Here is a 6,000-nt window from a genome sequence, read left to right as displayed (position 1 = left end):
TTAGAGCGTCCGCTTCGGATGCGGGAGGTCGTGGGTTCGATCCCCGGCCGAGTCATACGAAAGACTTTTAAAATGGTACTAACAGCTGCCTCTCTTGGCGTTCAGCATTAAGAGGTTAGTGTTAGGACTGGTCGGCCTGGTGTCAGGATAATGTGACTGGGTGGGACATCATGCTACATGTCTGCGGCATGATGCCCCAGTGCTAGACATCACTATAAACTGCCACATTGCAGACATCGTAGCGATATGACTGAAAAATTGTTAAAGCTACGTTAAAAATCAAAATCACATCACATCACAATAAAGCCGATGTGACTGATGAACATATTCCATCCTTGCATTGATCTTGTGAAAAGGACTGCCCTTCGGACATACTTCAAAGAAACCCTGTTCGACAGTGTGTGTGTGTGTGTGTGTGTGTGTGTAAGCACCAGCAATTGATTGCCAAAATAAACGATGCCTATTTTGTTGTTACTTACGATGCCATGGACTTCAGGTTTAAGTCTTAATGCATGTAACACTGTTTGCTGAACAAAATATTTGTTCAGAATTAGTTCTTTAGGGCCACATATACTGCATGGTATATTTTGTTTTATTCCTTTTAATTTAATTATGGTAATTAAACTTTACATATACGGTCGAGGAATGTCAGATGTTAACTGGCCGAGTTTCTTTGGCGGAAATGGAGATGCGATTTTTGTTTACAGAGAAAATTTCACAGTGATCATTCATTTAAGCTAATTGGTGACAATTGTATTCTTTTAATTTTGTTATACTATAGTACTGTTGTAGTTGTTTAAAAACATCTGAAATTTACTTGAATAATGTTTAATTTTCACGTTCTATTTACTGAAGAAGAAAAAAAAAAGAAAAAAAATGTTGTGTGATATTAATTATTTCGTCCAGTGCCGGATTTAGACGTGTGTGCGTGTGATTTGAATTTTTAACGTAGCTTTAACAATTTTTCAGTCATATCACTACGATGTCTGCAGTATGGCAGCTTAGACTGTGGATTGCATACGTTATACCTATTTATAAACGGTTTGGGGTTGGTTTTTTCTTCTTCTGACAAATTAAAATTGACAGACATAATGTAATTATCGGGACTTCGCTGCGAAAAATTTAGAGATATTGCGAGATCGAGATGTAGATGAGGAAATACCCCCAAAATTAGGAGGTTTTTCTCCCGGCTTGAGAGTTGACAGGTATGAACTGTCCGGGCTTGTGGAATTTCAGTCAGGGCTTGAGTTTATTTAAGTCACCTGCCCGGGGCCTGTGCCTAAAAAAATTATTTTAACACTGACCAGTACAGTACATAAACTATTATATGAGACTGCAGATTCAAGTTTTGAATGTGCAACCAAATGTGGTCTCCTTCCGTCTGCCTCGCTCGCCAATGTTGATGTTTGTATTCGAGGACTGGCTAGTATTGCGTCACGGTACCACGTGATCTGTCGTCTCATTAAAACTCGGAAAAACTCGGCAATTTACGGAATCGTGGTATCTTCCATGCAATAAAATCACTACCCGCTTACGATATTTAATTTATAAACATGTCAGTCGAATTAAAATCTGCAGAGAATTACATACGTAGAAGGAAAATTTTGATTTCTAGTCTCCTTTAAGGCTCGAAGAGGGTCATTGATTGTTTGATGGAACGCAGCAGGCGAAGTGCAAACAAAATTACATTATATCCATTTCAAATATGGAAGATAACTATATTCATAATTTCATTACTACATGTACTGCATTACATTGCTTTTGTTGATTTTATACATACTAAGCATTTCCTTATTGACGATTCATAAACCCATGTATGCATAACTTAAAACAATATCCGTTAAAAAATGACTGGGAAATCTGATCAAAATTCAACACTGCGATCAGTTTTCAACGACTGTGAAAATCAAAATTCAACGTTAAGAACTGACCCTGGGTCAACTTTCAACGTTGAAAGCAGACCCAGAGGGTCAGAATTCAACGAGGGACAAAATTTAACTCTACACCGGCACTGGGTAAATTTACCATAGCGCTTGTTTAGCCAATCACTCTCGAGCAGTCCGTGGGTAACATTTGTCGCGCTCGCTAACTTTTCAACAGCATCTTCACCTTTCTAATATCCGCGAGGACTGGAGTAGAGTAGATGGCAGCTAGTTTCATTATATCGCCTCTGTTCCAACAGGAGCAATCTTGGAATCATGCCTCCCTTGACGATTAATCTAGCAATTCTTTCTCCGAGTGTAGGATTCATCGCGTCGAAATCAAGGATGAGATGTATATCGGCATGTTGCCTAGCACGGATGTCACTTGATGCTTTATAGGTATGGTTATGTCGGCAATAAGTAGCATCGACGCAATTGTTATGCGGTCCTTCATGCTTTGCGCGGTTATTAGAATCAAGACGTATTCCAGGTACACATTAGAGTCCGGGGATGTGCTTTACACCAGGGTATTTACCTCATGGTGCACCCTGACCGCCGACACTTTATGAAACCGACACTTTCGTTTCCAATCGGTTCAGCAACCAAGACGTGTATCACCCCAAGAAATGCCACCACCGAGATCACCCACACTGGAAAAACAAAAACAAAATTTTAAACATTGACAAAAATGGATGGAACCTAGATGAAGAAACATGCATGGGTCAAGGTTATATATGTAACATTCTGCATGCATCAAGGTTATATCTGTAATATTCAATCCGAAGAATAGCCAAGAAAATATGACGTCACGACATAAATACTATCCACCACACATGATCATAGGAAAGACACGGTACCACCAAAAGTATAAATATACATATAATATTTCATCAGACTTGTGGGATCTATCACAATAAAGAAAAAAGCATGATGTCGCAAGATTTGGCCGATTTGATTTGGATTAGTGAAGACATAAATACTAGTTATCATAATAATATATTTGTTTTCAATATGGAAATGAATGAAAAAATATTATAGCATTCGCAGTTCAGACACCACGCAACTATACACAAATAATTTTGGTATGGTTACAATTTAGAGGACACTTACTTCCTACAAATGTACAATAAATGATAATTATGAATGAAGTTTAGAGACGTTGTATCTGTGTGATTGCTGGATTTATCAGTTATTACGTTGCATGTACGTTCTTCTGCTTGTACCGATCATGAATTCTGATAGTGTTATGTTAACAAAACAGATATGAACGAGACGGCATATGATTAAAGCACGTTCACGTAACACATTTATAATATTGTACTGTTCATATAACAGGTTTAGGCTTCTTATTACCGTTACATCACTTAGAACACATTATTGCCTATATCAAACAGAGGAAATGAGAGCTACGTACTCTTCCCAAGGACACGCTGAGGTTGCCGATTGGTCTATTACATTACAATACAATATACTTTATGCACACAATTCAGTGACACCTGGAAACAAAGCAACATATATAAATTTTAACCCAAAACAAATCTGGGGTAAAATATGACAAAGATACTTATGGGGTCATGTGTTTCCGTGTAACGCTTTGCTATAATGAGACACATATGAAATCTGATGTACAATTACTAGGTCAATAGTTCCACTTTATATAAGCTTCCCACATGTTTTCGTCTGCCATATTTTGGTTTTGTACGTACCGTGTTCCATGCATTTACGTTAGGTAGAATATTGAAAGTGTCCTGAGATCGAGGTTCGCCATAAGTATTATAATTTACATGTGGCATTCACATGCATTACAGTACATGGGAGCCCGTACAAAGGGGCAAGAGGGGTGGGGGCACTTGAACAGCACCAATCTCACCCCCCATCCCGGATTTCACCTCTAAACATGTTTAGGCCCACATCCATAAACTTAAGCTGAATAGCCTACCACAACATGTTTGCTCACCCCAACCAAAACAAAATAATTATGTGGGCGACCCTAGCACCTGCTATAGTATGAATTTATATACTTAAACATTTATTCAGCCAAGCAGGATTACTAATGTTTAGCGGTAATTTACTGTTCATAAACAGAATGTATAAATAGACTGTGATCACATTTGTCGGTGAATATCAGTAAAATCAAGCGCGCCTGTTTGCATACAGTGACGATCCCAGTTGACAGTATTTGCTATAATCGAGGGTTAATACCGATTTTATAATGACGTTTTTACTTGGATTATGCTTGTCGGATGACGAATGATGAAAGCCGGAATTCAAAAACGAAACAGTCGGAACACGATAATTTATAGGCGAATAGCGAAAGCGATTTAGGCGAGAGTTCCGAGGACGAGAGTTCTGAGGACGATAACTGAGTGAGTACAGTATTGAAAATGGAGTTATCATTATTCACAAATAGATCCGGCACATTTTATAACGACTCACATTTTTACATACATCAAAGTAATCGACAGAATTTATACTATATATATGCAGCAATTCAGACACACACGATCCCTGACCTGACAGCCATTTGTACTATTTACTTTCCAGATTAGTTCAAATTTTTGTAAAAGAGGCGTTGTTTCTAATTCGTGTCCTTTGCTACACACATACATTAGCAAAACGAGGACAAAATAAACTTATAACTGATACAAGTTAATAACGCAGCCACTACAACAGCAACAACACAAAAGAAACACCTACTACTGCTACTTTTGTGTAGGTAGCTTTTGAAAAAAGATTCGCTAAAATAGGGAGGGGTAATGGGTAAAAGCACCTCTATATACTTTGATAGTAAAACTGATATCTGTTAAAAGATCATCGTAAAAGAGATACTGTAATACTCTTAACGTTATTTTCCTACATGCTTCCTTCTAACATACTGACCTTATTGAAAAGTAGGATCGGTAAGTCTCATAGAGCAAGGCCTAACCCAGGGCATATACCAGTCGCGTATGTATTTTCATCATCATTAGGTATTAAATAATTGTAAAGTGGAGACTTGGATAGTTTGAAAGTTATTACCCATGCGCAAAGTTTGTTGATTGTAAGGATGGACACAATGGTCACTTTCAGTTACCCATATATATATATATATATATATATATATATATATATATATATATATATATATATATATATATATATTCATCTATTTGATAGGGATCTCAACAGTGTATAAGTGAAAACCCTAAGACTAAGTCCACGGGGACAGTCATCGATATATGGATCAACTGATTCATTAAAAATCGAGATAGAGGGCTCTGATTCTCACTAGACAGATGGTGGGTAGGGGTAACATATTTACAGTCATTTGTGCTCATAGAAACAAACTTATCGGGATGGAGTTTTGCTGGGTATGGACTAAACGAATCCATTTATGGTGTCATTTGTTGAGACAGCAATCATTAAATATGGCAGATTGCATTACAAAAAGGTCATGTGTCATGGACGAAACTAACTCAATAATAGATGAGTATATTTAAATCTAAACCTACATTGCACTACAGCTCTTTCCCCCCAAATTATGTAAATGCATCAAAAGATGTATAGTTTGATGAAACCGTTTCACAAGATAGATCACATGATTATGAGTGTATGTTACTACGAAAAAGTTAGTCTGCGAGCATCAAAATATACTTTCTTGTCTTTAGTATATTCTGCCATACGGGAAATAACATTTTTTGTTAAAAAGATATTCAAGTTCAGACAGTTGTTAAATACCTAAATTAGACAATGGTATGAAATCATATATAGACAAGTCTCAATAATAGTTGTAATTGTTATACCAAACGAACTAATTTGCGTTTACCAAGGCACCCAGCACTCCAACATATTGATATGTGATCTATTGACTACAACTATCGTATGCCAAAAAAATAGTATGCTTTTAAAGTGTTAGAAAGGACATTAAAGAACAAAGCAATTCAACTACTTGGAAGAATTCCTTTACGTCTCTGAACAATCAACGGATTTCTGTATTGTTTCCTAAATGACGAGACTCCACTATCAAAAGGCTGCTAGGGTGGGACAGATTTTATCGAGGTTCAGCCTAAATATAGCAGACTGTGAGAAAATTTGTTCG

Source organism: Sinohyriopsis cumingii, chromosome 19 (genome assembly GCF_028554795.1).
Source record: "Sinohyriopsis cumingii isolate HCF-2022 chromosome 19, ASM2855479v2, whole genome shotgun sequence".
NCBI lineage: Eukaryota > Metazoa > Mollusca > Bivalvia > Unionida > Unionidae > Sinohyriopsis > Sinohyriopsis cumingii.
Note: the sequence above shows the minus strand (reverse complement) of the source record.